The sequence below is a fragment of the Rhipicephalus microplus genome, chromosome 7 (assembly GCF_043290135.1).
Source record: "Rhipicephalus microplus isolate Deutch F79 chromosome 7, USDA_Rmic, whole genome shotgun sequence".
NCBI lineage: Eukaryota > Metazoa > Arthropoda > Arachnida > Ixodida > Ixodidae > Rhipicephalus > Rhipicephalus microplus.
Window position 1 is genome coordinate 35,957,747 of NC_134706.1, and position 9,049 is coordinate 35,966,795.

The following is a 9,049-nucleotide window of genomic DNA, read 5'->3' on the forward strand; positions in this document are numbered from 1 at the left end:
AAAAAATCATAAAGCTTAATTTTGAACACCCGGTATATGAAGCGACGCGTCAAAGAATTCCACGCATGACACAGGCTGCACTAAATGACACAGGTACATGCAGCCCCACAAGAGTGTCACCCCTTCCACGTGACACAAAAGTTGGAAAATTTTGAGTAGGACGGCTGCTTCCCGAAATAGCTGCCAGCTGGCTTGACTCACGCGAAGTTAACGGCAAAAGTTGCTACGCACTTATTCTTCCCTTGACCCTTTGATGCAGTAGTTTCTCGCCAAGAAAACCAAAAGGAAGGCTTTTCTAAAAAAGTGACTCACCCAAACACACAACGGCGACTACTGCAATATTTAGGACGCCCATTGTTTAAGTCATGACGGATTTTGTTGTGTGCAGCTTAACAACCACACATACTAAGTTATATACGCACCTTCGGCCATTTTTAGTGAATGATATTTCCACCGTCATGGCTATATGTTCCCAATGACTTCTACCAGGAACGATATCACATGTTTATTGGGTGGGCTGAGGTTTTGTTTTTAGGGTTGAAGCTCCTTAAGGCGTGGGTCTGTACATCATCCGTTATATGTAGTTGTAGTACGTAGCCACCGGTGGCACATACCCACTTTAGAGCGGATATGTGCCACAGGGGATGCGAGATGGGAGATGGCGGTATTTGGAGTTCACTCGATTGACGTACGGATGAACGGACAGACAGACTAGCTGACGAGCGGACGGACGCGTGAACGTACGTACGGGTGGACGCACGAACAGACGGACGGGTGCATGGATTGACGCACGGATGGTCGCGCGGACAGACGGAAGCAAGAACGAACGGAAGGACAGACGGGCTGATGGGTTCTCCGCCCCTCTCATCGTCATTCACTCCGTGGATATGCTTCACAATAAAGAATGATGCGCACTACGCGCAGGCATTCATTCGGCTAATTCCTTTTAGAGTTCTTCAACCTCTCCACTGACCCTTCACGTACTAAATGGTGGGGAATGGTGATGACGATGCTCCCTGGAATTTCGGCATCTACCTACTCAGGGGGTGGCAGGCATAGAATTTCTCACAAGGCTTCCCGAGGCTACAAACAAAAAAAACATAATTAAGTGAAACCTATTCTTTTTATATTTGGGTTCCTAATATAGCGATTGTCTTGGCAGGGCTCCGTTTCTTAACTGGTCTTACTTCACAGGTAAAGCGCAAAATTTCTTTCATTATAATATATTGATACAAGTCATCATTAACACCAACAAATGCACCATAAAGGCAACGAAGATGACGATTAAACAAAAGCTCGTGTTGTTGTTGCCATTCCGCCATCTTCGTTCAAGCACACAGGGTACTCCGTGTACAATCTGTAAATATATTTCTACGCTCTGCCTACTCTCACCCCGTGCTGTTTTGGTGGAGGTGCGGGGACAATATTTATCTATACAATGGTCGAACTTTCAAGAATTATGTTTTGAATGTCCCGAAGGAAAGCAAGCTGAGCGCCCATTCACTGTGGGCATCACATCCAACAGAAGGTTTCCAGAACATGCCCTGTCAAGACAACCGGTTTACACTTCCTTCTAAACTATAAAAACCATGAATGCAATCTGATATCTGATCCCTTCTTACAACTAATATCGTCCACGTATTTTAGGCTTGTGATCGTTTTCTCATTGAGTGACCTTTGCCGCAGAAATTGCCACTGTTTTAGCGTGGCATATCAACTGGTGAACGGCCACTAGAATCCAGCAGTTGCCGTTCGTTGATCGCGGAAAAGGACCAAGCAGGTCAACATCAATGACCTCAAACAGGGAACCTGCGGAGTTAGGGGGTGGCAAAGTCCTGCTGGCTGGGTTGTCGGACACTAGATATTGCTCACAGCCGGAAATGTACACAGTCACACTTCAAAGCGTTTCGCGTTTTCATCCAGGCGAAGCGTTCTTGGGTGCAACGCAATGTCTTTAAAAAATATGACCACACTATAGTGCACTGTATCATATTCTAGTTCACTTTAGGCCAAACGTAGGGTCATCTTTCATTGCTCGAATCACGTGCAGTCTCAAACTTGTAGGCACACCTAGAAGTAAAGGGAGGCCTACACCGGAATACTAATTCTTGAAAAGGTGGCTGTTTAAGACGGAACCGCGTTTGAACTCGGGCCGCGTCCCCTCAGTATCATATGAATATTAGGCTTGCTTAGGTTTTACGCTATACGTGTTGTTTCCTAAATGAGTGGCATACTGCGCTTCTAGCTTTTTTTCGTTCTTCTTTTACACTCATTAGTGACGTGAACCTAATTTTTCTCCATTAGAGATCTTGCATCGATACGCACATTGTTTCGCCTGTGTCTCATCCCTCTGCGAAAGCACAACGGCATCCTGTGCTGCCCCAACGAACGACAAACGCTTGGTGAAGCAGACAGTACCCGGCATTTAGTCTTGCCCTCGAAAAACTTCTCTCGGCCTGAAACAATCGCAGAAATTATTAACGAATAAGTTAACGCTACCACGTCCTCTCACAGTTTACCTTAGAGGTCCCTTGGCCTCTTCAGAACACTACAGATTGTGCCTCCCTGCTCATCTCAGTCATTCATAAACTATGATTAGTAGTTTTAGCAATAACCAGCTTGTCTCATATCCTCCACGACCTATGCCGCATATTTTTTTCCGAGCGCTATCTACTTCTTGAGCAAAAAACAAAAGTTGTAGGTGACCAAACCTTTAAATTTAAACAAATAAATTTCGGTTAAGGAGTCGCTTTGAGTCTAGACACGTGTTATGGCTATGACTACAGACGTCAAGAGTACGTCGACTCTCCTATTTTATACGATGATATTGAGGTACCTCTCAGTGCCAGGGCAAAAAATGCGTAGTTCCTATCGGAGAGAAATACACGTTTGCCATTTTAAAGACATCGTTCACCGCTTCATTTTCTCCATCTTTGATGTATACCCAAGACCCCGGTGAAGGTATTCGCTGCTACGTCGGCTTCTGTTTCCTAGTACGTGCCTGATATTGTAAGAGTTTTAATATTTCTGATATTTGCAAGTATTTTGTATATTGCTAACATGATGTAGGGAGAACCGGCTCTGACGAAGCCTACCTTCCTACATTTTTTCATATATAAATAATAAAACAATTGGCCAGCACGGTTAACATGCTCTTTCTCTTTGTTATTCAATTAATGCTTCCTTTTCTTTACCAATGCCATTGCTATACGCGGGCCTTATCCTGCGACCTAAGTGTTGACCTTCAGAACACATCTGCGTCAATTAACACTGTCGTTTCCCCAAAGCAGGAACTACCTTGTCTACCTACACTGTTCGGCGGTACTACAACACTCTTTTTACACTGACATTCAACGCAGGTTTTATTCTGTTTCAATGAACTTTCAGTCCGGACTAAACGTTCTTCCGACGATCAATGAGTACTGAGCGGCTTGATAACATTTCATTCAAGAGTTTTTAACCATTTTTTTCATACTAGTCAACGACCTTGCACAGGTGATGCTCAAGGTACTTTCAGTACTAGTTGTTTAATTTGCCAATCGTTTCTCGAATCGTTTCAGCAAAAATTCTTGTAGTGGTTCAACGTAGTTTCAACAATAAATCAGCATTATCCAGCTCGATTGTATTTCAATGGAAAGTCTTAGGCAACATTTCAAAACTAATCAACAGCTTAAGCAACGATATTCTAATTGATTATTCAAGTACTGTCACAGCCATCTAACAATATCGGCCAATAACTTCTCAACATTCTTTCACCAAGAAATTTCGTGAGGCAAATATCAGTGTTACTGAACGCAGCAATTTGTCTATTGTTGATGACCTCTTTCAGCTTGAGAACCAAAGCCACCTCTATAAATGATTGCGTCATTGTTTTCCTTGCGGCTATAAAATCCTAAAGATCACTTTGCACTACTCTGATTTCCGCCCAACTTGGAAGCGCATGTCCAACACTGGCGCCAGCGATTCGCTACGTATATTTGAAGACGTCTTTATTTTAGCACTCGAAGGACGAGCGCATGAAATGTCCATGAACAGGTGCTATGTACATCGCTATTTATTCTGTGTGTGCCACTGCGGGCTACCTAAGCCTGTGGATGAGGTCACTGAAATAACTTAACTGTTCTCTTCGTGTAAGTTGACCGTACGTTGTTCGTAAACGTTCACCGACCCCCTCGCCTCATGACCGACGGAGGCATTCCCAACGGCAACTAAGAGCCCTTTGGAACCGAACGAGTGCGTAGTCGATGAGAGAGACAATCCTTCCCCCCATAAAAAAAAACAAAAAATAGTAAGAATACTGTTAGACGCCACGCCGGGGTGATGCAACCGTTTAATGGGCCGAACAGAAGCGAGACAGCAGCCGGCGGTTTCAGCAGCAGCTGCAGCAGCACGAGCCTCTGCCAGAACAAACGTAATCTTTGTCGTCTCTAGCAAGCCCGTGTTTTTGTCACTACATTGACTCCCCGGTGCAAAAGGAGCCATCCTGGTGACCTATGGCACAGACACGACGTGCACTTGTGGGTTGTAGTGAATTTTTAGACGGTCGACGTGCACAGTTTCACGCCCGCGGCGCCGTTGATCTGTAGGTGGCTGAATAGGTTCAACCATGTAGTTGACTGGTGATGTCTGACGCAAGATCCTGTACGGACCGTAATACTTGGGTGTGAACTTTGAGCAAAGGCCTGGGGCAGACGATGGCACGCGGAGCCATACGATTGTTCCAGGCGCGTATGACGATGGAGATGAGCGTTGGTCATGGGAGTCCTTCTGGCGAGCCTGATCGTGCGTAGTAAGCACACGTGCGAGCTGCCGACATTCTTCGGCATAAGTGGCGGCTTCGGCCAAAGTCGTCGATTCTGAAGGGTCTGGGCGGTACAGAAGGATAGTGTCCAAGAACTATGAAGGTTCCCGACCACAAAGAAGAAAGAACGGGGAGAATCCAGTTGTAGATTGAATTGAGCTGTTGTAAGCGTACGTAACGAATGGCAGTACGCGGTCCCAGTTCGTATGGTGATCGGAAACATAAATGGAGAGCATGTCACCCAGCGTGCGATTACATCGTTCGGTCATCCCGTTGGTTTGGGGTGATATGCGGTGGTTGTTCGATGCACGATGTTGCATTCGCGTAGGAGGGCTTCTACAGCGTCTGACAAGAAGGAACGCCGACGGTCACTTAGAAGCTCACTGGGTGCACCATGCCGGAGGACGAGGTTGTACAGAATGAACAAGCCGACTTCACGCGCAGTGGCCTCGGGAAGCGCCGAAGTTTTGGCGTAACGCGTAAGGTGGTCCACGGCTACGATGACCCAGCGGTACCCATTCGGTGTGTATGGTAGGGGACCGTACAAGTCGATTCCAATGCGGCCGAAAGGCCGAGAAGGAAACGGCAGTGGCTGGAGTGGTCCTGTGGTTGTGCGAGGGGAGCTCTTCCGGCGTTGGCACAAGGTACATGAACGGACGTACTGCCTAACAAAGCGGTACATTCCGCGCCAGTAATATCGAATTCGTAAGCGAGCATACGTCTTCACAACACCTGCGTGGGCGCATTGCGGATCCGCGTGGAAGGAGGCACAGACGTCAGTACGTAAGTGGCGAGGTATCACCAGCAACCATTTGCGGTCATCAGATAGGTAGTTTCACCGGTACAGAAGACCGCCACTGATGGTGAAATGGCGAGCAGTTCGTCGAAGTAAACGGTTGTCGGTACTTGGAGACGTCTGAGACAGGTACTCTAAGAGAGACGCTATCCATTGATCCTGGTGTTGCTCAGAGAACATGTCGACATGTTCAAGTGAAAAACATTCGTACCGGGAAACAGACGCTGTAACATAATCGTGGGGAAGTGGCGAGCTAGAAAGAGCGTTGGCGTCTGAATGCTTGCGGTCTGACCGATAAATTACACGAATGTCGTAATCTTGGAGACGTAGTGCCCAGCGAGCCAGGCGACCAGATGGGTCTTTTAATGAAGACAACCAACACAATGCATAGTGACCAGTCATGACGTCAAATGGGCGACCATATACGTAAGGTCGGCATTTCGTGATTGCCCAAACAATGGCAAGGAATTATTTCTCGGTAACTGAATAGTTCTTTTCCGCTTTAGTAAGGGTGCGACTAGCGTAAGATACAACATACTCATCGAAGCCACATTTACACTGAGAAAAAATAGCGCCGAGGCGTACTCCACTAGCGTCCGTATAGATTTCGGTTGGAGCGTCTGGATCAAAGTGGCGTAAGATAGGTGGTGATGTCAGAAGATGCCGTAACGAGGCGAATGCTTCATCGCATGCTGGGGACCACGCCGAGATGTCTTGGTGGTCGGCAAGTAGCTGCGTCAGGGGTGCGATTATGGTGGCGAAATTGCGCACGAAACGGCGAAAGTATGAGCAGAGGCCGATGAAGCTGCGGAGTTCTTTTAGTGTAGCTGGCCTGGGAAAGTCGGCGACAGCGCTAAGCTTGGCTGGATCAGGACGAACACCATGCCTGCTAACAACATGCCCTAATATGGTAAGCTGGGGGGCAGCGAAGTGGCATTTCTTCAAATTCAGCTGCAGTCCAGCGTCCGAAAGACAAGTCAGGACGCTTGCGAGGCGGCTGAGGCGGGAGTCGAAGTCCTTCGAGAAAACGACGACGTCATCCAAATAGCACAGGCATGGGTTCCATTTAAAGCCTCTAAGAATGTTGTCCACGAGACGCTCGAAGGTGGCAGGTGCATTACAGAGGCCGAATGGCATCACGTTAAATTCATACAATCCGTCAGGCGTTACAAACGCAGTCTTGGGGCGGTCGGCTTCATTCATAGAAACCTACCAGTAGCCCGATCGAAGGTCTAAAGAAGAAAAGAACTCTGCTCCTTGTAGGCAATCGAGGGCGTCATCGATTCTTGGCAGCGGATAAACATATTTTCTCGTGATCTTATTAAGACGCCTGTAATCAACGCAAAATCTGATGCTACCGTCCTTCTTTTTTACCAGTACAACCGGAGAGGCCCATGGGCTGTTTGAAGGTTGTATTACGCCACGTCTAAGCATATTGTTCATCTGATTATCACTGGCACGGCGTTCAGCGTGAGAAACTCGATATGGACGCTGGTGCAAAGGTGAATGGCTTCCGGTGTCGATTTGGTGAACGATTGCAGATGTGCGACACAAAGAAGGTTGGCTGCAGTGTGGTCAAATGACATCTCGAAGCAATATAGCGCAGAGCCAGGAGTTGGGTGCGCTGAGCAGCGGGAAGTTTAGGGTCAATTGATGGGAAAAAAGCCTCCGGAGATGAAGTCGGAGTAATATTAGAGGTAATGGTGTTTAAGTGAGATAATGGCAAGTCGTCAGGTAGGTGACTGGACGAAACAGAATCAATTTCCTCAAGGTGACCGAGGACTTCGCCACGGAATAATATGGCTGGGGAAGGATACGAGTTCGTTATATAAATGGAGCCACAGGGGTTCTCTTCGGTGACAACTGCGAGCGGGAGAAGGAAGCTTTTGCGAGAGCCAAAGGCGTCGGAGGGGTAAAAGAGGGTGGTCACAGAGGGCGCGTCATCGCAGAACAGTGGCATAAGAACACAGGATAGAGGAGGGATGTGACGGTCCACGGCCATGGTGACTCGGGAAGATAGCGGCTTGAAAGGTCTTTCAGACGTCGGCACTTCACACAGGGGCAGTTCAGACATCGTCGACAACTCTAGTTCGGCACGCGCACAGTGAACGACGGCATGATGAGCGCAGAGGAAGTCCCAGCCTAAGATGATATCATGCGAACATGGGGAAAACACAGCGAATTTGACTACATACAAAATATTTTGGATGACCAGTCGAGCTGTGCACGCCGCAGAAGGTTGTATGTGATGCGAAGTGGCCATGCGGAGAGAGACATCGGAAAGTGGTAGTGTAAGCTTCTTCAACTTGTGGGACAGTTCATTACTTAGCACAGACACGGCAGCACCAGTATCAACGAGTGCTTGCACAGGCACGTCATCAATACGCACAGTTATTTCATTAGCAGGTAGAAAGGGCGGCCTTGAAATTTTCGATATATGCGCAGCTCTTGCCTCGGGAACTGCGATGGTCAGTTTTCCGTTTGGGTGGGGGCTGATCGAGGAAGCATAGAAGAAATCGAACGGCGCCGTGGTGAGGGTGACCGATCCCTGTCGAAGCCGCGGCGACGTGGCGGCGACTGTTCCGACGTGGGGTGGAACGAAGACGACTGTGGTGGCTCTGGATGATAGCCGTAAGTCGCCCCACCAGCAGTTGGGTTATAATCCCGACGGCGGCAGTAGCGTGCTACATGACCGGGAAGATGGCAGAAGTAGTAAATCGGCCTGTTGTCCGGAGTGCGCCAAGGGTTAGTTGATGGTAGTGCGGCGTGCTGAACAGAAGGTGGGTGGGGACGGACAGGGGGATTTGCAGCGAAGATGGGACGGGGCTGTCTAGCAAGATCCGTGGCGTATGGTAGCGACGGCGGCAATTGTCTGGCGACCTCAACGTAAGTGAGAGGGGCGGAGATAGGCGAAGGATGGTATATAGGAGACAGGGCATCAGAAACTTGCGCTTCGATTGTCTTGCGGAGCGTTGGGGTCAGTGTGTGCGCACTGCCCGGAACGTGCGGTACAAGAGGCAATTGGCGCGCCACTTCTTCTCGGACGAGCTGCTGAATTTGCTGCATTAAGATGCTTTGTTCTGATGAAACAGCGCCAATGGTTAATGCAGATGTAGAGCTCGTGTCGAGGTTTGGACGTCGAGTAGAAATGCGCTCTCTCCGCAGCTCGTCAAAACTCTGACAGTGTTGAATAAGCTGGGCGATGGTTTGTGGGTTTTTCGCAACGAGCATGTGGAAGGCGTCGTCCTCGATACCTTTCATGATGTGCCGTATTTTGTCAGTGTCAGACATGTGGGAATCGATACGACGGCAGAGCTCCAGAATATCCTCAATATACGAGGTAAAGGTCTCGCCAGAGCGCTGTGCGCGGCCGCGCAAGCGCTGTTCGGCGCGGAGCTTGTGAACAGCGGGTCGGCCAAAGACTTCTGCAAAGCGCGTCTTGAAGGTTGACC